This window comes from Ambystoma mexicanum, chromosome 11, assembly GCF_040938575.1.
Source record: "Ambystoma mexicanum isolate Mex_15411 chromosome 11, UKY_AmexF1_1, whole genome shotgun sequence".
NCBI lineage: Eukaryota > Metazoa > Chordata > Amphibia > Caudata > Ambystomatidae > Ambystoma > Ambystoma mexicanum.
Genome location: NC_090934.1, coordinates 823,909,632 through 823,935,366, shown reverse-complemented (window position 1 = coordinate 823,935,366; position 25,735 = coordinate 823,909,632). Strand labels below are relative to the sequence as shown.

General features: G+C 46.1%; 9 non-coding genes across 9 annotated transcripts; all 9 read left to right on the top strand.

Annotated features, from left to right (window-relative positions):
* Positions 1 to 12,774: 12,774 nt before the first annotated feature.
* TRNAW-CCA (transfer RNA tryptophan (anticodon CCA)) lies at positions 12,775 to 12,846 on the top strand. Its single transcript has one exon. It is a non-coding gene; the product is annotated as a tRNA-Trp (tRNA).
* Positions 12,847 to 14,636: 1,790 nt separating this feature from the next.
* TRNAN-GUU (transfer RNA asparagine (anticodon GUU)) lies at positions 14,637 to 14,710 on the top strand. The gene has a single exon. It is a non-coding gene; the product is annotated as a tRNA-Asn (tRNA).
* A 313-nt stretch (positions 14,711 to 15,023) lies between these two features.
* Positions 15,024 to 15,095, top strand: TRNAW-CCA (transfer RNA tryptophan (anticodon CCA)). Its single transcript has one exon. It is a non-coding gene; the product is annotated as a tRNA-Trp (tRNA).
* Positions 15,096 to 16,885: 1,790 nt separating this feature from the next.
* On the top strand, positions 16,886 to 16,959 carry TRNAN-GUU (transfer RNA asparagine (anticodon GUU)). The gene has a single exon. It is a non-coding gene; the product is annotated as a tRNA-Asn (tRNA).
* Positions 16,960 to 17,272: 313 nt separating this feature from the next.
* On the top strand, positions 17,273 to 17,344 carry TRNAW-CCA (transfer RNA tryptophan (anticodon CCA)). The gene has a single exon. It is a non-coding gene; the product is annotated as a tRNA-Trp (tRNA).
* Positions 17,345 to 19,134: 1,790 nt separating this feature from the next.
* TRNAN-GUU (transfer RNA asparagine (anticodon GUU)) lies at positions 19,135 to 19,208 on the top strand. Its single transcript has one exon. It is a non-coding gene; the product is annotated as a tRNA-Asn (tRNA).
* A 2,543-nt stretch (positions 19,209 to 21,751) lies between these two features.
* On the top strand, positions 21,752 to 21,823 carry TRNAW-CCA (transfer RNA tryptophan (anticodon CCA)). The gene has a single exon. It is a non-coding gene; the product is annotated as a tRNA-Trp (tRNA).
* A 1,790-nt stretch (positions 21,824 to 23,613) lies between these two features.
* TRNAN-GUU (transfer RNA asparagine (anticodon GUU)) lies at positions 23,614 to 23,687 on the top strand. The gene has a single exon. It is a non-coding gene; the product is annotated as a tRNA-Asn (tRNA).
* Positions 23,688 to 24,000: 313 nt separating this feature from the next.
* On the top strand, positions 24,001 to 24,072 carry TRNAW-CCA (transfer RNA tryptophan (anticodon CCA)). The gene has a single exon. It is a non-coding gene; the product is annotated as a tRNA-Trp (tRNA).
* Positions 24,073 to 25,735: the final 1,663 nt, after the last annotated feature.

Sequence of the window (25,735 nt, the reverse complement as noted above, 5' to 3'; positions counted from 1 at the left end):
CTTGAGAGGGAGGAAAGAGAGAGAGTGAGGAAAAGGAAAGAAGGTAAGAACGAATTGGAAAAATTAAGGGAACGAAATGAGGAGCAAAAGAGAGAAGATGAAAGGGTAAAAGCAGCAGCAGATAGGGTATCAAGAGTAGTGCTGAGAGAGAAGAAGAAGGAAGAAGAAGAAAAGGAAAAGGAAATGGAAATATGGAGGAGGAGGATAATATCAGAGACAGCTAAAAAATATGAAGAGGGGAAGGTAATAGAGAGTATAGTAGAAAGAGAAAGGGTGAAATGGGAAAGGAAGAAAGAGGATGAAAGGATATTGGAACAGATGAGCAACGAAGTAATGGAGGAATTGAAAAGGAAAAGGGAGGAAAATAGTAGGGAAATGGAGGAGAGAAGTGAAGGGGGAAGAGAAGGGAGGAGTAGGGAGAGTGAAAGATGGGGAGATGTATATAAAAGTAGAGAGGTAGCAACAACATCAGCACTAGGGGGAACAGTTGGTAACAACGAAAGGGGAGAAAGAGACCTAATAGACTTAAAAACAGTAACAATAAAAGGAAAAAAGGCAGAGTGGGGGGTGCCATTTATGAATGACTTTTGCAGTGAGGAGGAAGAAGGAGTGGAGAAGGATGGAAGAAAGAGTGAAAGGGAAAGCTTAGATAAACTATACCTCACTAGAACAAACATAGATTCGCCCTGGATGAGTAGAAGATGGGAGGAGCTGGAGAGAAGTAAGGAGGAAGTGAAAAGAATAGGGGAAACACAAACCAATGAAACCACGCCACCCACATCCCCATCACGCCCTCCCACGTCACACCCTACATGTTCAACCACCGCACGCTCACTGCACAGAATAAAGCTCGCGCCCTTCATGAACGAACTTACACCTTATGCATGTCGGCTTAGGGACCTCCCTAGTCGCAGGCAAGACAGACAAATAAACATACCCATATTGAACACAGGAAATGACGAAAAAAGGGGAAAGGAAGAAGAGGGAGGTAGGAGCAGAGGTAGTAAGGAAGAATTTGAAGTAGTAAAGGAAACGGGGGAAGAGGAGGGGTGTGAAGACTCAATATTATGGAGCGTAAAGGGTGACACAAGACAGAATTTAATGCCACTGTTGGAGAGAGGAGGGGTTAGACCACAGTATGTACCTTGGAAACATACGGATAAGGAAAATATAAAATGTAGGCTCCCATCACTAAGTGGAGGTGCGGGTAAGTGGATATATGAAATGGAAAAACACACCGCAGGACAGAAACTAGCAGTAGGAGATGTGAAGGGCCTGTTAATATCAATATTAGGGGATAGAGCGGATGACATTTGGAAAAGAGCGGGATTCCATGGGGTAACAATAACGAACACATCGCATGATGGGGCACCATTTGCAAACTGCAGACATGCGCTATGGCAGGCACTGAGAGTGCAGTACCCAGACACATCAGACATAGGAGCCATTACTTCCCGTAAGATGGGTGAAAATGAGGATCCTGTTGATTATATCCAGGATATTCAAGAGAAGTGGCGCATGGAAACTAGAGAACAATGGGACAAAACACCAGCCATATTTTATCATATACTAGTACAAGGGCTCCCAGAAGGAGTTCAGAAACAACTAAAGAAAGTAGTGGGGATGGAAGCAAAACCATGGCCAGAAATACAACTGACTATAGTACATCACTGCAGGACATGGCAAGGAAAAATGAAACAAAAGGAGGAGGACAGGAAAACAGAAGAGGCCAAACTAGTACAGAAAAAACTTACTAAATACACAATGGAAGGGGCACTAATAACTACGCCCACACCAATGGCCCAAAGCCCAACGCAAGTAGTGGCTGCACAAGATCCCGCTCAAATAGCGCCTCCACAAGGTGTAATACAGCAAGTGCCGCCTCTGCAATTACACGCACCAAACATGGGAGGAGGGTACCCAATGCAAGGAACTGGGTATTATAGTTATAACAGAGGGAGAGGAGGGTTTATGAGGGGGAGAGGATACGGATATAATACCCAACAACAGGCTGGGGGACTTAGAAATTACTACCCCACAGGGCAACCCGTATACCAGGACAACACAGGGAGCTTCCCATGGCAAAGCAGGGAACCACCCGTGTGTTGGAGCTGCGGACTATTAGGACACATGTCACGTACATGTAGGGTCAGGCCAGGAACACCAGCATGGAATGAACAAGCACAACCTAGGACCTCACAAGAACAGCAGGGCATACAACAACAACAGATGTCACAACAAGGGAGTGACCCACAACAACAAACACAACAGCCACAAACCTATTCACTGCCACAACAACAAATAACACCGCAACTGCCACCGCCACAACAACAAGTAGCGTTAATACAACCACCACCCCAAACTCAACAAACACAATTGGGTAGGGTGACGGTGTTGGGACACAACCCTTACACAGGGAATGGCCAATCATTGTACCCCCAATAGGTCAGCCCACAGACGGCCTTGGTGTGTCCCATCCTGTCAGTAACACCTAATAATGCGGAGGAACCACGCATAGAGGTAACGATAGGTGACAAAAAATTATCATTCCTTGTTGACACCGGGGCAACCCGGTCTTGCATAAGGGAAGGTAAATTTAAGATGTCAGGCGAAGCCATGAACACCCAAGGATTTTCTGGGGCTAAAGGGTTGGTTCCATTTACTGATAACGTTCCCTTATCTATTGGAGATTATGATCTGTCAGTCCCACTTTTGTATTATAGTGCCTCACCAGTAAATATACTGGGGAGAGACATAATGAACAGGTTGAATATGACGATCTCCTTTACAGAGGATGGCATAATTTGCTCTACTCCAGGGATTAACATGCTCGCAGCACGACAGATTTTGCAAGCATACTGTGGACAGACAGCGATTAGGGCGGAGCCAGTAGATGGCGAGCTATTCCAGTATGGCACAGACATGGCATTTGCATGGATGCCAGGGATAGAAGGGAAAATATGGAGGAGGCCAGCAGCCTATCTGTTCCGACCAGAAACACCAGTTAATGAACTGGAAGGGAAGGTGTTTGTAATGGACATTGAGAGCATTATTGCAACAGCTGATTATGTTGCTGTGCACGCCCAAGATAAAGAAGGGAGAGCATGGAGGGCAGTGATAGCACTAGCAGAAGGATGTAGGCTGACCCAGGTGTCAGATGAAGAGCTGTTCTCAGAAGAAAAGGAGGAAGGTGAAATGGTGTTCATGATGAGTGTAGAAATATGGCTAAGAGTGGCTCACAAACAAGTAGCACAGAAAATTGCAATGGCACTTGAGGCACCCGCAGGCACCCCAGTCCCATTTTTTAAGGAAGATATGTCAAAGGTGCCCAAATCATTATGGACTGTTAGCCCTTATGACGTGGGATGTATAAAAAGCATAGGGGGTGTAAGGATAAAATTGAAAAAAGGTGCCATACTACCAAGAGTGAAACAGTACCCATTGTCAAAAGAGGCAGATGAGGGCATATATGAAACCATAACGGCCCTTATAAACAATGGCATATTGGTCCCCTCAGAATCACCATGTAACACAGCTGTGTACCCGGTGCGCAAGGCTAAAGGGGGGTCTTGGCGCTTCATACAGGACCTCAGACCCTTGAACAACATAGTAGAAGCAGAGTATCCAGTAACAGCAAACCCGGCCACAATATTGTGTGGCATTCCAGCAGAGGCATCACGATTTACAGTGATTGACCTTAAAAATGCTTTTTTCTCAATACCATTACACCCAGACTCACAAGATTTGACAAGCTTCACTTACCGAAATACAAAGTGGAAACATACCAGGTTACCACAGGGGTATTGTGAATCACCCTCAATTTTCAATAGAGTAATACAGATGGATCTGGGTAACGTTGAGGTGGAAAGCACAGTGTTACAGTATGTGGATGACATAATAATTTGCAGTACAAACGAAAGTAAATATAGAGAGGACTCCTTAAAAATGTTAACAATATTGGCTGAAAAGGGGTACAAGGTAGACATGGAAAAGATACAATACTGTCAGGAACAGGTACTTTACATTGGCCAACTGATATCCCAACATGGAAGAAGGATTGCACCACAGAGAGCACAGGCCATCTCAAGCACTCCCATGCCACAGACTGTGAGAGAACTGCAGCAATTTCTGGGGCTGTGCAACTACTGTAGAGCATGGGTATTTGATTACAGCTCATACATAGGACCACTGCTTGAGGGTTTGAAGGAAGCAAATAAAGGGGAGAAAAAGTTGGGGTGGACTATGGAAATGAGGGAGGCATTTGACGAATTGAAAGACGCGATATCAACTGCTCCAGTACTGGCATCCCCAGACTATGAGCGACGCTTTTTTATATTTTCACATTGCGACTCAGCAGTGATGAAAGCAGTGTTGGCCCAAAAAACTAGCATGGGCTATAAACCAGTAGCATTTTACAGCGGTCACTTAGACCCTGTGATGTTAGGCCACTTCCCTTGTGAACAAGGTCTTGCTGCAGCTGCTTTTGCAGTAGAAAAAGCATCAGCAATAACTATGGGGTGTCCAACTACACTGTTTGTGGAACATGCACTATTTGCGATATTGAATAAACCTAAGTCCACACTAACGACACAGAGGGCATCAGGTTATGAGATTATTTTGTCTAAAGCTGAACTAGCAATTGTTAGATGTAGCACGGTTAACCCTGCAAGATTTCTAGCAGAAGTAATTGAAGAGGGAGATTACGCCCACGACTGCACCCAAATAACTAAGATGTACTCATGTACTAGGAAAGTTGAAGAAAACGCACTAGAGGGAGGTGAGCTTTTGTTTATTGATGGGTCATCAACTATTGATCAAGGAGATGGGATACGAAGGACTGGGGCAGCAGTAGTAAAAATGATGGAGGCGCCGGTGTGTGTGGCTATGAAGTGTGTACAATTACCACAGCATTACTCTGCTCAAGCCGCGGAACTGGTTGCACTAATATTGGCATTAAAGGAAAGTTTTAATAAAAGAGTAGCTATATATTCCGACAGTGCATATGTTACATCCACTGTCCACTCAGGGCTATCAAAATGGAGAAGAAGAGGGTTTAGGAGAGCTGATGGCACTCCAGTACAACATGCCCTCTTGTTGGCTGAACTAATTGAAGTAATAAACGACCCCCAATAACTAGCCCTAGTCAAATGCACCGCACACACCAATGGAGAAGACTACGTCTCAAAAGGAAATGCAGCAGCAGACGCACATGCGAAATATGCTGCATATTTTGGTGAGATATGGAACCCCACAGACTCACAGAGAGGGAGAGGGAGGGGAATAGCTAGGGAGATGTTAATAAGAGAAGGGTACACCCATCTCCCAGCCACACAGATTATGGAGCTACAAGCGGCTGCACCAATGGCCGAAAAAGAAGTATGGGTGAAAAGAGGATGTACAATGTCACCAACCGACGCACTATGGCGCCAGGGTGGCACTGGGAAAGTTGTAATACCGTTGGCACTGTTAAATACCGCCCTGAGCCAATTACATCACCCTGCCCATACAGGCAAGGAAATAATCGCAGCACGAATTAGAGAAGATTGGTTTTGTCCTGAGTTAAACTCTCATGTGTCAAATTTTATCAGCAATTGCCTCACATGTCAACAGTTTACGGCCGGTCATACTCTAAAAGTGATAAGAGGTACCATACTTCGGCCAGAAGGACCTTTTCGGCACCTTCACATTGACTATGTTGATATGATCAACATATGTCAAGGTAATAGGTATATGATTGTAGTAGTATGCCCATTTTCTAGGTGGATTGAAGCAGGGCCCTGTTCACACCCTGATGCGTTTAGAGCAGCCAAATTCATAGTAAGGGAGGTCTTCCCCAGGTGGGGAGTGTGCGAGGGGTTAAGATCAGACAACGGCCCACATTTCGCAAACGAAATGTTCCAGCATATCACATCCCTGCTGAACATTAAACACAAATTTGCATGTGCATACCACCCACAGGCTAATGGTGTATGTGAACGCCTGAATGGCTTATTGAAGGAGGCAATTGCTAAAATACAACAAACAACAAAGAAAAGTTGGTTGTATTGCCTTCCGTTAGCCTTATTTGAACTTAGAAATAGGCCAGGGTCCGACCACCACCTCACCCCTCACGAAGTGGTTACTGGACGTCAAATGCGCCTTCCCCTAACCCCAACGTCAAGGGCATTCACCGACCACGAAAGTTCAGCGAGTGTGTTAGGTGATGAAATGTATCAATATGTGTCTTCTTTGATTACTAGTGTCGTGTTTGTGTCTCAACAGCTCGAGCGCACACGGGGCGGGTCTACCAGCAATCAAGAAAAAGACGCAAGTACAGAATTGGGAAAGGAGAACTTGTGCAAACTTGCCAAAGGTGACCACGTACTACTTCGCAATTTCAATAGAAAGTGGAACGAGAAGAGGTTCACTGGCCCCCATCTGGTAGAGGACATATCAACAAGAGCAGTAAAACTAAAGGATAAGCGTGCCTGGAACCACCTACATGACGTAAAGATCTACAAACTGCAGACCCGCCCCAGCGCCAACGACAGGTCCATTGGAAGAACAGCAACAACATCCCCGACAGCGGAAGAAAGTTTCATCACAGACAACGACCCAATTGTTCCCTCGGAGACGATAACTGACGAAGAAAGGGGTGATCCCCATGCTGCCCACCCCATGGTCACACGCTCAAAGAGTAAAAATACTTCCGCCATCTGAGCGCAAACCCCCCCCATTGACTCCTAAGTACAGTTGTAACTAAAACTGAAGGACATTGCTTGCACCAATACACATGTAAACACGTGAATGTTCTCTTTTTTCTCTCGCACATACAGGAACTGCGTAATATTGTATTGTTAAGAAAAGCTAATTAACAAGTTCAGTGTACAGGCGTAGATGGTGCTGCCAGACGATAACTACCCAGAAGAATTGTCACACCAATTTGTATACGAAATAAAAAGGCCAACATACCTAAAAAGGAGAAGGGTACGTGTCTACTACACAGCCTTCCTCCTGGCCATAGAAAATTACATGCCCCACCTCCGCCCATACTTGCCGGTCCTAAGAGACCGATCACTTAGAGTAGCGTGGGAGCAGCTCTTCGCCTGGGCACTGAATGACTACTTGATAGGGAGAGCTTAAAGGAAACAAAACTAACATTTAATAACGAGCACTTTTGAGAATTTTTAGGCGGGCAACTTTAACGTCACAAGAATACGCTGCCAGGACTGCAGCAAGGTAAGAGCAAAATGCCGGTGAGATTAGCATATGTAATAAAAATAATAGGGATTTTTATGATCACCGGGTTCTTGGCTGCCTCTGTCTGGCAGTACAGCTATGCTATCAATTTTATTGCTGCACCCAAACCTAATATACCCCCGTTCCCTGCTGCAACAGGTGTTACGTCAGGTGGTAATAGTAACATTGCACCCAAGCAAAATAGAGTTAAACGCAGCACATACTCAGACAATAAAGGTATTGATAATTATGTACAAGATTCAGCACACGTCACAAACAACATATGGTACCAGCACATGACCCGCATTGGTAAGCAGACAACTGAGGATAGCTGTTACGTTTGCTCATTAATACCATACGCCATGAGCGCTTCACGAACATTTGTTGCCACTGAAATAGATGAAAAGACAGCACAGTGCATAATATATTTGGCCCTGTTCCAAACGAAAGGAAGATTTCAAGGAACAGTAGTGCACATGACATGGAAAACACGAGACTCATACCCATATGAAAACAACTTCCTCAAGACCTATCTGAGTTATCACAAGACCAGTTTACATGCTGAAGCATTCAAATACATAACAAGTGGCCCTGCAAAAGGAGAAACAAAGAAGGTAACACTGCAGTATCTACCATGTGATTGGTACACCACTGAAGTTCCGGGTAAACAAGGATGCTGGGAGAGGCCGCTACTGACGATAACAGGAAAGGTGTATCTGGACAACAGCTGGGAGATAGGAGTGATTGGCAGCAACATGGTAACAAAAGAAACTATCTCAACCATCGAGACACACAATCATCGATGTTGGACGACGTGGATCAAGTACGTACCAATGCTCACGTGGGTAGAAGAAGATGAAGACCCAATAACAATACTACCATTGACTGCGCCCAAAGTATGCTACCAGCATAAAGGAGAGGTGGACGTAGGATATAACACCAATTGTGCAAGCGTGATGGAGTTACCTGAGGGGGGAGCGGGAACAGCAGTAATAATGGACCATTATTGGGCCTGTGGAGAAAAGGCATATCATACACTGCCTCCCCTGTGGAATGGTGTGTACACAATGGTACACGTCAATGTACCATCATTAGTGGTACCTAAGAAGCATGTCGATGTGGCGAAATTCCCTAAAATGGATGAAGGGGATAAGAGAAGAAAGAGATCTGCACCACTTCAGAAGGAGCAAGAGAACAGGACCAACAGCAATGATACTGTCCTAAATAGGAGAAAACGACAAGGAGAGCCACTGACAGGAAATTACCTGTGGGGAAGGTCGGAAACGGAACTAACATCAATACCGCCAGAACACAGACTATTCAGCAGAGCAGCAATGTTCTTCTCCTCAATAATACATCCGGGACTGCAGGCATACGCAAACGCAAAATGGCTCCAAATAACCAGATGGGAACTAATGATGACCATCAATTCAACAGTAAATGGGTTCAACGCAATTAAAGAGGAGCTGCGAGCTGTAAGGATGGTAGCACTCCAGAACAGATATGTATTGGACCTTCTCACAGCAATGGAAGGAGGAGTTTGTGCAAAGATAGGACAATCTTGCTGCACGTTCATACCTGCCAACGATGCTGACAATGGTACACTGACAGAAGCAGTATCACAATTGGCCCAGATGCACTCCAAAATGATGGATGAAAGTAACGGTGTAGACAAGGATAAGAGCTGGTTTTCACTATTATGGTCATGGATGCCATCCTGGCTGTCAGATGGACTGAAAATAATAGTGGGGTGTACTATTTTGGCTGGAGCTACTCTGATCATAATTAGATTTTGGAAGGCCCGGAAGGCACGCACGACTGACGAGTTGCTGGAAATGGTGGGAATGCACCCCTTAATGCCAGCAGATGACGGCCAGAATACAGGGGTGATAATACAAGAGAGGGAGAAGTTGCGCACCCAAATCATCACCAACCATCTAGACCCACCATCAGTGAAGATCGAGAACCCAAGGAACCCCAGGAGCTACATAGGAAGATGGGTATACTGTACTCCTGGAGGAACATGTGAATATATGTATTGGTCATTTGAAGATCATGTAAACCATTATGGACATCTCGGAGGGATAACTAAGATATGGAGGGTAAGAGGAGATAACGAGAAGGATATGTTTGTGGTCGACAAGTCGACCAGAGGGGGGACTGAAGTGGGAGAATGGAAGACCAGGCTCCCGTCCTTCACCTCTCGCGCTTGGCCTAGAGGGTCACGGCCCAGACACCCGCCGCGAGAAGAGTTTGTCCATTTACCAGACGACCAGGTACCCTGGTACAGGAACATACGGATGTGTCCATCTGCCTGCCCAACAGCCCGCACTGGCCATGCCGACACCTGCGGTTCGGATCAGCTAGACTAAAATCCACACGTCGTTAGAGATGCCATGACGACCTAGACAACGGGAAGCACTTCTGTACAAATATACACACTGAACATTTCCACACCAATCTACACGAAGAACATACTCAGTGCTCTGACGTAGGCGACAGGCATATTCACGGACGTGCATCTTTATTATTTTTACATAGGCTTTCAGAATGCAGAAACGCAAGACGCATCATGAACTCATCTATAACGCTTGCTCACGCTTCTCTTGAAACCCATTACCACAATAGAGGTATAATGGAAACACGATACTGGTCATGGAAATATATGCTATTATAACCTAAAAGCACCTATGCACCAAACGGACTAATTATGCACCAGGCCCGAGTAGGCCTCAACCAAGAGCTCCCGTGGACATTAACAAAGCAAGAGTCAGGTTGCTGATCCTGCAGAAAGAACCCGGTGGAGCAACCAGCCAAGGTTGCAATGTTGCAAACTCACATTCCAAGAACAAATCATCAAAGGCACGATGTTGCAACCTCGCACTCCGCGCCCCAACGATAAAGTCACGCCGGCAAATTAAACCAAACGCGCAGTAGAAAAAACAATATTAATTGTGCAGAATTCTGCCTCTTTCACGGTCCCTCCCCACGTGACCAAGCCGAACTTGACGAGATGCCAAAACCCAGGAGAAAAAAGGCGTCTGGGTCCCTCGCTACGAGACACAGGCCGATACACTTGAAAGGCTCAATGGACATCTGCTATAGTGGGAGCGGTCAGCCTTCCACCTATGAATAAATCCTCACATTGTCTGCACGTACCCATATTGAAACATTGTTGCAATCACAGGTACACCGAGAGCTGGGAACAACGGTGGTCCCAGGCTGGGAAGCTCACGAGTGCACCAATCAGAACATGGGGCTCTTATCTCAGACGTCAGTAATATTAGCCAATCCTCAGGAGTCTTCATGTAACAATTCTTATGTATCTAATTGTAGGGACAACCCAGATATACCACCTGATTACACCTTGTCCACTAATATCATTCTCTATATGTGTACTATACTAACCCTACCACTCGAGCAACCAATTAAGAGTGGCGATAGGTTTTTTGTTAACTTTCTGAAGTGACGCAAGTAGCGCGTCATAATACAGTAAAAAGGGCCTGCGAGCCCCACGATTGGGTGTGTGTCAGGACGAACGCGTACGCTCCTTGACCCATCCCTGCCGTTTTGTATAAATAAACAGCAGAGTCACCTTGCTCCTTGTGTGTGTCTCATACTCTATCTCATCTGGGATATACGGGAGGAGTTGGGGCCTCCCTGCCCGGAGGTCTGCGGACGGCCCGGCCGACCCCGGCAGAATTTCCCCCCGACAGCTGTCAATATTTTCGTGTAATCGATGAATGCTGCACTGTCCTGGGAACTCTAGGTGTGACTAAAGGATATATGCTGGGGCCCCGAAAGGGGGTCGGCAGTCTAGTGGCAATGCCCATCACTTTGCAGTTTGGGTTTGTAAGTTCAGGTACCGGTCTGGTGTCAGAAAACTGTAAGCGCCCTCCCAATCAACTGTCGGTCCTGGATTGTGAGGATTTCCCCTTATACTGGTCTCAGTAGACACATTTCCATTTTACTTTTTCACTCTCGCATTGCCTATTTCTCTCTCTCTCATATATACATTATAGACAAGAGAGACATTGTCAGCGAGAGGGTTGCACAGCACCTTCCCCCATTTCCCTAAGTGCATTGCATGGGGCTCTGGGAGGCGTGCACATTTGTCTGAAACACAAAGATCCACTGGCAATAAAAAGCGTAGGACCCCAGTTCGCATTTCTTAGAATTTGAGGAGGCACTCAGAGTTGTCTCGGTCGTGACTGTACCTTTCATAGGAGATGTGCTAATCCCCAAACCCTCTTCCTTTGTCCCAGTAATCTGTCCTAGGGCCTCTAGCAAGTTGTTTTCTGAAACAAAGCTTACCTGAACATCCTGTAAAATTGGTAACTTTTCAGTAGCAGTACAGTGCAGTATATAGCATTCCTGTTGCGCACAGCATCTAGATCCAAAAATTGCTTACTCTACCCCAGAAATTAGAATTCACCCAGTCAAACAGAGGGATCTATAAAGAGCATGGCAAGTAGTTAACATAAGCTACTTCCCCCAAGTTCTCTTGGTGCACTCTGCTGCCCTCTTTTAACAGAAGAATGCAACTGCAGGTCTTGCTTCTCAGCAAGGTACCTACATATAGAAACCTTGGTGCACTCTTGCTAAATCTGCTGGAATGTGTCTTCTATTGTGCCCAAGGTGGTTGTGTATTTGGGGACTCAGGGAAGCAAGGGAGCAGTCTAATGCACTGCAGTGCTTAGAGAGGCATGCCCTTTTCAGAAAAAAGTTCAGGTTTTCTGCCAATCAGAAAAAAATAGCAATGCAATCAGGCCAAAGGCAGAACACACATGCCAGTGAGTCTCTGTGGCGCAATTGGTTAGCGTGTTCGGCTGTTAACCGAAAAGACGCTGCTGTTTTTGGCACAAAGACACAGAGTGTTCCACTCAGTAAACCTGAGTCATTTCTCCCGTGTTCTCTGGGTTCAGCCTACTGTCCCCTTTTAACACAAGTGCGCAACTGTGGCTTTCTCCTCATAGCAAGTTATGCCTATACAGAGGACATTTGGTGCACTGTTGATGGGCTCTGTCCTCTACTAAATCCCCTGTGTTTGTGGATTAGGGGAGGTAGGGAAGTGCTTGATACCCTGATTTGCTGTGGGAAAAAGAGCTATTTTAGAAATATTTTCAGGTTGCCTGGGAAGCATAAGCACACAGCACACCAATCAGGCCCCTGGGTAAGAACTGCATGAGTCTCTGTGGCGCAATCGGTTAGCGCGTTTGGCTGTTAACCGAAGGTTGGTGGTTCAAGCCCACCCAGGGAAAATTCAGCATGACCAACTATGAACTTCTGTTTACCTCTCGCAGGTCTCGTCTGCTGACGTCCAAAAAATCCAATAAACTGTAAGCAATTCTTCTCGCTTGCTTTAGTTTTTCAAAACTTGCCATTCAATTCATAAACATCAAGACTTCATGGGAAGGGTTTGGCTGCAGCGTGTACTGATGCACAGAAGGAAGCTATCCTAGCCAGTCTACCTAAAGAAGCAATGAGGCTCTGCAGGTGCATGTACGTCTCCTACCTTTATTCTGTCATCAGACACACCAGGTGGATTGCCACAAGGACCTCGTGGCGCAATGGTAGCGCGTCTGACTCCAGATCAGAAGGTTGTGTGTTCAAATCACGTCGGGGTCATACTTCCTTTTCCCACTCTGAAATACAAAATTGCTCTTCAGTATCTCGTTATTTCAACCTGACTGCATCTTTGTGCTCTGGGCCTAGTTGTTCTGGCGTTTCGAATGTAAGCTTTGCAGCAAGGAAGTATCATATTGACAGACACCCATGAAGGACATGGTCAACCTTTAAAGCAGGCCAATCTCTATGTTTTACTGGATGCAGCAGAAGTATTTCCTCTTTACCATCTCTTCAAGTGGGCCTGACTGATGTGCTGTTTTGTGCACGCTACGTGGGCTTTGTAAAGCATACCTCTGCCATTTGCATGGCCTCCTAGCGCTGTCAATATTTTCGTGTAATCGCTGAATGCTGCACTGTCCTGGGAACTCTAGGTGTGACTAAAGGATATATGCTGGGGCCCCGAAAGGGGGTCGGCAGTCTAGTGGCAATGCCCATCACTTTGCAGTTTGGGTTTGTGAGTTCAGGTACCGGTCTGGTGTCGGAAACCTGTAAGCGCCCTCCCAATCAACTGTCGGTCCTGGATTGTGAGGATTTCCCCTTATACTGGTCTCAGTAGACACATTTCCATTTTACTTTTTCACTCTCGCATTGCCTATTTCTCTCTCTCTCATAGATACATTATAGACAAGAGAGACATTGTCAGCGAGAGGGCTTCACAGCACCTTCCCCCATTTCCCTAAGTGCATTGCAAGGGGCTCTGGGAGGCGTGCACATTTGTCTGAAACACAAAGATCCACTGGCAATAAAAAGCGTAGGTCCCTAGTTTGCATTTCTTAGAATTTGAGGTGACACTCAGAGTTGTCTCGGGCGTGACTGTACCTTTCATAGGAGATGTGCTAATCCCCAAACCCTCTTCCTTTGTCCCAGTAATCTGTCTTAGTGCCTCTAGCAAGTTGTTTTCTGAAACAAAGCTTACCTGAACATCCTGTAAAGTTGGTAACTTTTCAGTAGCAGTACAGTGCAGTATATAGCATTCCTGTTGCGCACAGCATCTAGATCCAAAAATTGCTTACTCTACCCCAGAAATTAGAATTCACCCAGTCAAACAGAGGGATCTATAAAGAGCATGGCAAGTAGTTAACATAAGCTACTTCCCCCAAGTTCTCTTGGTGCACTCTGCTGCCCTCTTTTAACAGAAGAATGCAACTGCAGGTCTTGCTTCTCAGCAAGGTACCTACATATAGAATCCTTGGTGCACTCTTGCTAAATCTGCTGGAATGTGTCTTCTATTGTGCCCAGGGTGGTTGTGTATTTGGGGACTCAGGGAAGCAAGGGAGCAGTCTAATGCACTGCAGTGCTAAGAGAGGCATGCCTTTTTCAGAAAAAAGTTCAGGTTTTCTGCCAATCAGAAAAAAATAGCAATGCAATCAGGCCAAAGGCAGAACACACATGCCAGTGAGTCTCTGTGGCGCAATTGGTTAGCCCGTTCGGCTGTTAACCGAAAAGACGCTGCTGTTTTTGGCACAAAGACACAGAGTGTTCCACTCAGTAAACCCGAGTCATTTCTCCCGTGTTCTCTGGGTTCAGCCTACTGTCCCCTTTTAACACAAGTGCGCAACTGTGGCTTTCTCCTCATAGCAAGTTATGCCTACACAGAGGACATTTGGTGCACTGTTGATGGGCTCTGTCCTCTACTAAATCCCCTGTGTTTGTGGATTAGGGGAGGTAGGGAAGTGCTTGATACCCTGATTTGCTGTGGGAAAAAGAGCTATTTTAGCAATATTTTCAGGTTGCCTGGGAAGCATAAGCAAACAGCACACCAATCAGGCCCCTGTGTAAGAACTGCATGAGTCTCTGTGGCGCAATCGGTTAGCGCGTTCGGCTGTTAACCGAAAGGTTGGTGGTTCAAGCCCACCCAGGGATGGTGCATTTTGGCTCAAAAATTCAGCGTGACCAACTATGGACTTCTGTTTACCTCTCGCAGGTCTCGTCTGCTGACGTCCAAAAAATCCAATAAACTGCAAGCAATTCTTCTCGCTTGCTTTAGTTTTTCAAAACTTGCCATTCAATTCATAAACATCAAGACTTCATGGGAAGGGTTTGGCTGCAGCGTGTACTGATGCACAGAAGGAAGCTATCCTAGCCAGTCTACTTAAAGAAGCAATGAGGCTCTGCAGGTGCATGTACGTCTCCTACCTTTATTCTGTCATCAGACACACCAGGTGGACTGCCACAAGGACCTCGTGGCGCAATGGTAGCGCGTCTGACTCCAGATCAGAAGGTTGCGTGTTCAAATCACGTCGGGGTCATATTTGCTTTTCCCACTCTGAAATATAAAATTGCTCTTCAGTATCTCGTTATTTCAACCTGACTGCATCTTTGTGCTCTGGGCCTAGTTGTTCTGGCGTTTCGAATGTAAGCTTTGCAGCAGGGAAGTATCATATTGACAGACACCCATGAAGGACATGGTCAACATTTAAAGCAGGCCAATCTCTATGTTTTACTGGATGCAGCAGAAGTATTTCCTCTTTACCATCTCTTCAAGTGGGCCTGACTGATGTGCTGTTTTGTGCACGCTACGTGGGCTTTGTAAAGCATACCTCTGCCATTTGCATGGCCTCCTAGCGCTGTCAATATTTTCGTGTAATCGCTGAATGCTGCACTGTCCTGGGAACTCTAGGTGTGACTAAAGGATATATGTTGGGGCCCCGAAAGGGGGTCGGCAGTCTAGTGGCAATGCCCATCACTTTGCAGTTTGGGTTTGTGAGTTCAGGTACCGGTCTGGTGTCGGAAACCTGTAAGCGCCCTCCCAATCAACTGTCGGTCCTGGATTGTGAGGATTTCCCCTTATACTGGTCTCAGTAGACACATTTCCATTTTACTTTTTCACTCTCGCATTGCCTATTTCTCTCTCTCTCATAGATACATTATAGACAAGAGAGACATTGTCAGCGAGAGGGCTTCACAGCACCTTCCCCCATTTCCCTAAGTGCATTGCAAGGGGCTCTGGGAGGCGTGCACATTTGTCTGAAACACAAAGATCCACTGGCAATAAAAGGCGTAGGACCCCAGTTCGCATTTCTTAGAATTTGAGGTGACACTCAGAGTTGTCTCGGGCGTGACTGTACCTTTCATAGGAGATGTGCTAATCCCCAAACACTCTTCCTTTGTCCCAGTAATCTGTCTAAGTGCCTCTAGCAAGTTGTTTTCTGAAACAAAGCTTACCTGAACATCCTGTAAAATTGGCAACTTTTCAGTAGCAGTACAGTGCAGTATATAGCATTCCTGTTGCGCACAGCATCTAGATCCAAAAATTGCTTACTCTACCCCAGAAATTAGAATTCACCCAGTCAAACAGAGGGATCTATAAAGAGCATGGCAAGTAGTTAACATAAGCTACTTCCCCCAAGTTCTCTTGGTGCACTCTGCTGCCCTCTTTTAACAGAAGAATGCAACTGCAGGTCTTGCTTCTCAGCAAGGTACCTACATATAGAAACCTTGGTGCACTCTTGCTAAATCTGCTGGAATGTGTCTTCTATTGTGCCCAAGGTGGTTGTGTATTTGGGGACTCAGGGAAGCAAGGGAGCAGTCTAATGCACTGCAGTGCTAAGAGAGGCATGCCTTTTTCAGAAAAAAGTTCAGGTTTTCTGCCAATCAGAAAAAAATAGCAATGTAATCAGGCCAAAGGCAGAACACACATGCCAGTGAGTCTCTGTGGCGCAATTGGTTAGCGCGTTCGGCTGTTAACCGAAAAGACGCTGCTGTTTTTGGCACAAAGACACAGAGTGTTCCACTCAGTAAACCTGAGTCATTTCTCCCGTGTTCTCTGGGTTCAGCCTACTGTCCCCTTTTAACACAAGTGCGCAACTGTGGCTTTCTCCTCATAGCAAGTTATGCCTACACAGAGGACATTTGGTGCACTGTTGATGGGCTCTGTCCTCTACTAAATCCCCTGTGTTTGTGGATTAGGGGAGGTAGGGAAGTGCTTGATACCCTGATTTGCTGTGGGAAATAGAGCTATTTTAGAAATATTTTCAGGTTGCCTGGGAAGCATAAGCAAACAGCACACCAATCAGGCCCCTGTGTAAGAACTGCATGAGTCTCTGTGGCGCAATCGGTTAGCGCGTTCGGCTGTTAACCGAAAGGTTGGTGGTTCAAGCCCACCCAGGGACGGTGCATTTTGGCTCAAAAATTCAGCGTGACCAACTATGGACTTCTGTTTACCTCTCGCAGGTCTCGTCTACTGACGTCCAAAAAATCCAATAAACTGCAAGCAATTCTTCTCGCTTGCTTTAGTTTTTCAAAACTTGCCATTCAATTCATAAACATCAAGACTTCATGGGAAGGGTTTGGCTGCAGCGTGTACTGATGCACAGAAGGAAGCTATCCTAGCCAGTCTACCTAAAGAAGCAATGAGGCTCTGCAGGTGCATGTACGTCTCCTACCTTTATTCTGTCATCAGACACACCAGGTGGATTGCCACAAGGACCTCGTGGCGCAATGGTAGCGCGTCTGACTCCAGATCAGAAGGTTGTGTGTTCAAATCACGTCGGGGTCATACTTCCTTTTCCCACTCTGAAATACAAAATTGCTCTTCAGTATCTCGTTATTTCAACCTGACTGCATCTTTGTGCTCTGGGCCTAGTTGTTCTGGCGTTTCGAATGTAAGCTTTGCAGCAGGGAAGTATCATATTGACAGACACCCATGAAGGACATGGTCAACCTTTAAAGCAGGCCAATCTCTATGTTTTACTGGATGCAGCTGAAGTATTTCCTCTTTACCATCTCTTCAAGTGGGCCTGACTGATGTGCTGTTTTGTGCAAGCTACGTCGGCTTTGTAAAGCATACCTCTGCCATTTGCATGGCCTCCTAGCGCTGTCAATATTTTCGTGTAATCGCTGAATGCTGCACTGTCCTGGGAACTCTAGGTGTGACTAAAGGATATATGCTGGGGCCCCGAAAGGGGGTCGGCAGTCTAGTGGCAATGCCCATCACTTTGCAGTTTGGGTTTGTGAGTTCAGGTACCGGTCTGGTGTCGGAAACCTGTAAGCGCCCTCCCAATCAACTGTCGGTCCTGGATTGTGAGGATTTCCCCTTATACTGGTCTCAGTAGACACATTTCCATTTTACTTTTTCACTCTCGCATTGCCTATTTCTCTCTCTCTCATAGATACATTATAGACAAGAGAGACATTGTCAGCGAGAGGGCTTCACAGCACCTTCCCCCATTTCCCTAAGTGCATTGCAAGGGGCTCTGGGAGGCGTGCACATTTGTCTGAAACACAAAGATCCACTGGCAATAAAAGGCGTAGGACCCCAGTTCGCATTTCTTAGAATTTGAGGTGACACTCAGAGTTGTCTCGGGCGTGACTGTACCTTTCATAGGAGATGTGCTAATCCCCAAACCCTCATCCTTTGTCCCAGTAATCTGTCCTAGGGCCTCTTGCAAGTTGTTTTCTGAAACAAAGCTTACCTGAACATCCTGTAAAATTGGTAACTTTTCAGTAGCAGTACAGTGCAGTATATAGCATTCCTGTTGCGCACAGCATCTAGATCCAAAAATTGCTTACTCTACCCCAGAAATTAGAATTCACCCAGTCAAACAGAGGGATCTATAAAGATCATGGCAAGTAGTTAACATAAGCTACTTCCCCCAAGTTCTCTTGGTGCACTCTGCTGCCCTCTTTTAACAGAAGAATGCAACTGCAGGTCTTGCTTCTCAGCAAGGTACCTACATATAGAAACCTTGGTGCACTCTTGCTAAATCTGCTGGAATGTGTCTTCTATTGTGCCCAGGGTGGTTGTGTATTTGGGGACTCAGGGAAGCAAGGGAGCGGTCTAATGCACTGCAGTGCTAAGAGAGGCATGCCTTTTTCAGAAAAAAGTTCAGGTTTTCTGCCAATCAGAAAAAAATAGCAATGCAATCAGGCCAAAGGCAGAACACACATGCCAGTGAGTCTCTGTGGCACAATTGGTTAGCGCGTTCGGCTGTTAACCGAAAAGACACTGCTGTTTTTGGCACAAAGACACAGAGTGTTCCACTCAGTAAACCTGAGTCATTTCTCCCGTGTTCTCTGGGTTCAGCCTACTGTCCCCTTTTAACACAAGTGCGCAACTGCGGCTTTCTCCTCATAGCAAGTTATGCCTACACAGAGGGCATTTGGTGCACTGTTGATGGGCTCTGTCCTCTACTAAATCCCCTGTGTTTGTGGATTACGGGAGGTAGGGAAGTGCTTGATACCCTGATTTGCTGTGGGAAATAGAGCTATTTTAAAAATATTTTCAGGTTGCCTGGGGAGCATAAGCAAACAGCACACCAATCAGGCCCCAGTCTAAGCACTGCATGAGTCTCTGTGGCGCAATCGGTTAGCGCGTTCGGCTGTTAACCGAAAGGTTGGTGGTTCAAGCCCACCCAGGGACGATGCATTTTGGCTCAAAAATTCAGCATGACCAACTATGAACTTCTGTTTACCTCTCGCAGGTCTCGTCTGCTGACGTCCAAAAAATCCAATAAACTGCAAGCAATTCTTCTCGCTTGCTTTAGTTTTTCAAAACTTGCCATTCAATTCATAAACATCAAGACTTCATGGGAAGGGTTTGGCTGCAGCGTGTACTGATGCACAGAAGGAAGCTATCCTAGCCAGTCTACTTAAAGAAGCAATGAGGCTCTGCAGGTGCATGTACGTCTCTTACCTTTATTCTGTCATCAGACACACCAGGTGAACTGCCGCAAGGACCTCATGGCGCAATGGTAGCGCGTCTGACTCCAGATCAGAAGGTTTCGTGTTCAAATCACGGCGGGGGCATATTTGCTTTTCCCACTCTGAAATATAAAATTGCTCTTCAGTATCTCGTTATTTCAACCTGACTGCATCTTTGTGCTCTGGGCCTAGTTGTTCTGGCGTTTCGAATGTAAACTTTGCAGCAGGGAAGTATCATATTGACAGACACCCATGAAGGACATGGTCAACCTTTAAAGCAGGCCAATCTCTATGTTTTACTGGATGCAGCAGAAGTATTTCCTCTTTACCATCTCTTCAAGTGGGCCTGACTGATGTGCTGTTTTGTGCACGCTACGTGGGCTTTGTAAAGCATACCTCTGCCATTTGCATGGCCTCCTAGCGCTGTCAATATTTTCGTGTAATCGCTGAATGCTGCACTGTCCTGGGAACTCTAGGTGTGACTAAAGGATATATGCTGGGGCCCCGAAAGGGGGTCGGCAGTCTAGTGGCAATGCCCATCACTTTGCAGTTTGGGTTTGTAAGTTCAGGTACCGGTCTGGTGTCAGAAAACTGTAAGCGCCCTCCCAATCAACTGTCGGTCCTGGATTGTGAGGATTTCCCCTTATACTGGTCTCAGTAGACACATTTCCATTTTACTTTTTCACTCTCGCATTGCCTATTTCTCTCTCTCTCATATATACATTATAGACAAGAGAGACATTGTCAGCGAGAGGGTTGCACAGCACCTTCCCCCATTTCCCTAAGTGCATTGCATGGGGCTCTGGGAGGCGTGCACATTTGTCTGAAACACAAAGATCCACTGGCAATAAAAAGCGTAGGACCCCAGTTCGCATTTCTTAGAATTTGAGGAGGCACTCAGAGTTGTCTCGGGCGTGACTGTACCTTTCATAGGAGATGTGCTAATCCCCAAACCCTCTTCCTTTGTCCCAGTAATCTGTCCTAGGGCCTCTAGCAAGTTGTTTTCTGAAACAAAGCTTACCTGAACATCCTGTAAAATTGGTAACTTTTCAGTAGCAGTACAGTGCAGTATATAGCATTCCTGTTGCGCACAGCATCTAGATCCAAAAATTGCTTACTCTACCCCAGAAATTAGAATTCACCCAGTCAAACAGAGGGATCTATAAAGAGCATGGCAAGTAGTTAACATAAGCTACTTCCCCCAAGTTCTCTTGGTGCACTCTGCTGCCCTCTTTTAACAGAAGAATGCAACTGCAGGTCTTGCTTCTCAGCAAGGTACCTACATATAGAAACCTTGGTGCACTCTTGCTAAATCTGCTGGAATGTGTCTTCTATTGTGCCCAAGGTGGTTGTGTATTTGGGGACTCAGGGAAGCAAGGGAGCAGTCTAATGCACTGCAGTGCTTAGAGAGGCATGCCCTTTTCAGAAAAAAGTTCAGGTTTTCTGCCAATCAGAAAAAAATGGCAATGCAATCAGGCCAAAGGCAGAACACACATGCCAGTGAGTCTCTGTGGCGCAATTGGTTAGCGCGTTCGGCTGTTAAATGAAAAGACGCTGCTGTTTTTGGCACAAAGACACAGAGTGTTCCACTCAGTAAACCTGAGTCATTTCTCCCGTGTTCTCTGGGTTCAGCCTACTGTCCCCTTTTAACACAAGTGCGCAACTGTGGCTTTCTCCTCATAGCAAGTTATGCCTATACAGAGGACATTTGGTGCACTGTTGATGGGCTCTGTCCTCTACTAAATCCCCTGTGTTTGTGGATTAGGGGAGGTAGGGAAGTGCTTGATACCCTGATTTGCTGTGGGAAAAAGAGCTATTTTAGAAATATTTTCAGGTTGCCTGGGAAGCATAAGCACACAGCACACCAATCAGGCCCCTGGGTAAGAACTGCATGAGTCTCTGTGGCGCAATCGGTTAGCGCGTTTGGCTGTTAACCGAAGGTTGGTGGTTAAAGCCCACCCAGGGAAAATTCAGCATGACCAACTATGAACTTCTGTTTACCTCTCGCAGGTCTCGTCTGCTGACGTCCAAAAAATCCAATAAACTGTAAGCAATTCTTCTCGCTTGCTTTAGTTTTTCAAAACTTGCCATTCAATTCATAAACATCAAGACTTCATGGGAAGGGTTTGGCTGCAGCGGGTACTGATGCACAGAAGGAAGCTATCCTAGCCAGTCTACCTAAAGAAGCAATGAGGCTCTGCAGGTGCATGTACGTCTCCTACCTTTATTCTGTCATCAGACACACCAGGTGGATTGCCACAAGGACCTCGTGGCGCAATGGTAGCGCGTCTGACTCCAGATCAGAAGGTTGTGTGTTCAAATCACGTCGGGGTCATACTTCCTTTTCCCACTCTGAAATACAAAATTGCTCTTCAGTATCTCGTTATTTCAACCTGACTGCATCTTTGTGCTCTGGGCCTAGTTGTTCTGGCGTTTCGAATGTAAGCTTTGCAGCAAGGAAGTATCATATTGACAGACACCCATGAAGGACATGGTCAACCTTTAAAGCAGGCCAATCTCTATGTTTTACTGGATGCAGCAGAAGTATTTCCTCTTTACCATCTCTTCAAGTGGGCCTGACTGATGTGCTGTTTTGTGCACGCTACGTGGGCTTTGTAAAGCATACCTCTGCCATTTGCATGGCCTCCTAGCGCTGTCAATATTTTCGTGTAATCGCTGAATGCTGCACTGTCCTGGGAACTCTAGGTGTGACTAAAGGATATATGCTGGGGCCCCGAAAGGGGGTCGGCAGTCTAGTGGCAATGCCCATCACTTTGCAGTTTGGATTTGTGAGTTCAGGTACCGGTCTGGTGTCGGAAACCTGTAAGCGCCCTCCCAATCAACTGTCGGTCCTGGATTGTGAGGATTTCCCCTTATACTGGTCTCAGTAGACACATTTCCATTTTACTTTTTCACTCTCGCATTGCCTATTTCTCTCTCTCTCATAGATACATTATAGACAAGAGAGACATTGTCAGCGAGAGGGCTTCACAGCACCTTCCCCCATTTCCCTAAGTGCATTGCAAGGGGCTCTGGGAGGCGTGCACATTTGTCTGAAACACAAAGATCCACTGGCAATAAAAAGCGTAGGTCCCTAGTTTGCATTTCTTAGAATTTGAGGTGACACTCAGAGTTGTCTCGGGCGTGACTGTACCTTTCATATGAGATGTGCTAATCCCCAAACCCTCTTCCTTTGTCCCAGTAATCTGTCTTAGTGCCTCTAGCAAGTTGTTTTCTGAAACAAAGCTTACCTGAACATCCTGTAAAGTTGGTAACTTTTCAGTAGCAGTACAGTGCAGTATATAGCATTCCTGTTGCGCACAGCATCTAGATCCAAAAATTGCTTACTCTACCCCAGAAATTAGAATTCACCCAGTCAAACAGAGGGATCTATAAAGAGCATGGCAAGTAGTTAACATAAGCTACTTCCCCCAAGTTCTCTTGGTGCACTCTGCTGCCCTCTTTTAACAGAAGAATGCAACTGCAGGTCTTGCTTCTCAGCAAGGTACCTACATATAGAATCCTTGGTGCACTCTTGCTAAATCTGCTGGAATGTGTCTTCTATTGTGCCCAGGGTGGTTGTGTATTTGGGGACTCAGGGAAGCAAGGGAGCAGTCTAATGCACTGCAGTGCTAAGAGAGGCATGCCTTTTTCAGAAAAAAGTTCAGGTTTTCTGCCAATCAGAAAAAAATAGCAATGCAATCAGGCCAAAGGCAGAACACACATGCCAGTGAGTCTCTGTGGCGCAATTGGTTAGCCCGTTCGGCTGTTAACCGAAAAGACGCTGCTGTTTTTGGCACAAAGACACAGAGTGTTCCACTCAGTAAACCCGAGTCATTTCTCCCGTGTTCTCTGGGTTCAGCCTACTGTCCCCTTTTAACACAAGTGCGCAACTGTGGCTTTCTCCTCATAGCAAGTTATGCCTACACAGAGGACATTTGGTGCACTGTTGATGGGCTCTGTCCTCTACTAAATCCCCTGTGTTTGTGGATTAGGGGAGGTAGGGAAGTGCTTGATACCCTGATTTGCTGTGGGAAAAAGAGCTATTTTAGCAATATTTTCAGGTTGCCTGGGAAGCATAAGCAAACAGCACACCAATCAGGCCCCTGTGTAAGAACTGCATGAGTCTCTGTGGCGCAATCGGTTAGCGCGTTCGGCTGTTAACCGAAAGGTTGGTGGTTCAAGCCCACCCAGGGATGGTGCATTTTGGCTCAAAAATTCAGCGTGACCAACTATGGACTTCTGTTTACCTCTCGCAGGTCTCGTCTGCTGACGTCCAAAAAATCCAATAAACTGCAAGCAATTCTTCTCGCTTGCTTTAGTTTTTCAAAACTTGCCATTCAATTCATAAACATCAAGACTTCATGGGAAGGGTTTGGCTGCAGCGTGTACTGATGCACAGAAGGAAGCTATCCTAGCCAGTCTACTTAAAGAAGCAATGAGGCTCTGCAGGTGCATGTACGTCTCCTATCTTTATTCTGTCATCAGACACACCAGGTGGACTGCCACAAGGACCTCGTGGCGCAATGGTAGCGCGTCTGACTCCAGATCAGAAGGTTGCGTGTTCAAATCACGTCGGGGTCATATTTGCTTTTCCCACTCTGAAATATAAAATTGCTCTTCAGTATCTCGTTATTTCAACCTGACTGCATCTTTGTGCTCTGGGCCTAGTTGTTCTGGAGTTTCGAATGTAAGCTTTGCAGCAGGGAAGTATCATATTGACAGACACCCATGAAGGACATGGTCAACATTTAAAGCAGGCCAATCTCTATGTTTTACTGGATGCAGCAGAAGTATTTCCTCTTTACCATCTCTTCAAGTGGGCCTGACTGATGTGCTGTTTTGTGCACGCTACGTGGGCTTTGTAAAGCATACCTCTGCCATTTGCATGGCCTCCTAGCGCTGTCAATATTTTCGTGTAATCGCTGAATGCTGCACTGTCCTGGGAACTCTAGGTGTGACTAAAGGATATATGTTGGGGCCCCGAAAGGGGGTCGGCAGTCTAGTGGCAATGCCCATCACTTTGCAGTTTGGGTTTGTGAGTTCAGGTACCGGTCTGGTGTCGGAAACCTGTAAGCGCCCTCCCAATCAACTGTCGGTCCTGGATTGTGAGGATTTCCCCTTATACTGGTCTCAGTAGACACATTTCCATTTTACTTTTTCACTCTCGCATTGCCTATTTCTCTCTCTCTCATAGATACATTATAGACAAGAGAGACATTGTCAGCGAGAGGGCTTCACAGCACCTTCCCCCATTTCCCTAAGTGCATTGCAAGGGGCTCTGGGAGGCGTGCACATTTGTCTGAAACACAAAGATCCACTGGCAATAAAAGGCGTAGGACCCCAGTTCGCATTTCTTAGAATTTGAGGTGACACTCAGAGTTGTCTCGGGCGTGACTGTACCTTTCATAGGAGATGTGCTAATCCCCAAACACTCTTCCTTTGTCCCAGTAATCTGTCTAAGTGCCTCTAGCAAGTTGTTTTCTGAAACAAAGCTTACCTGAACATCCTGTAAAATTGGCAACTTTTCAGTAGCAGTACAGTGCAGTATATAGCATTCCTGTTGCGCACAGCATCTAGATCCAAAAATTGCTTACTCTACCCCAGAAATTAGAATTCACCCAGTCAAACAGAGGGATCTATAAAGAGCATGGCAAGTAGTTAACATAAGCTACTTCCCCCAAGTTCTCTTGGTGCACTCTGCTGCCCTCTTTTAACAGAAGAATGCAACTGCAGGTCTTGCTTCTCAGCAAGGTACCTACATATAGAAACCTTGGTGCACTCTTGCTAAATCTGCTGGAATGTGTCTTCTATTGTGCCCAAGGTGGTTGTGTATTTGGGGACTCAGGGAAGCAAGGGAGCAGTCTAATGCACTGCAGTGCTAAGAGAGGCATGCCTTTTTCAGAAAAAAGTTCAGGTTTTCTGCCAATCAGAAAAAAATAGCAATGTAATCAGGCCAAAGGCAGAACACACATGCCAGTGAGTCTCTGTGGCGCAATTGGTTAGCGCGTTCGGCTGTTAACCGAAAAGACGCTGCTGTTTTTGGCACAAAGACACAGAGTGTTCCACTCAGTAAACCTGAGTCATTTCTCCCGTGTTCTCTGGGTTCAGCCTACTGTCCCCTTTTAACACAAGTGCGCAACTGTGGCTTTCTCCTCATAGCAAGTTATGCCTACACAGAGGACATTTGGTGCACTGTTGATGGGCTCTGTCCTCTACTAAATCCCCTGTGTTTGTGGATTAGGGG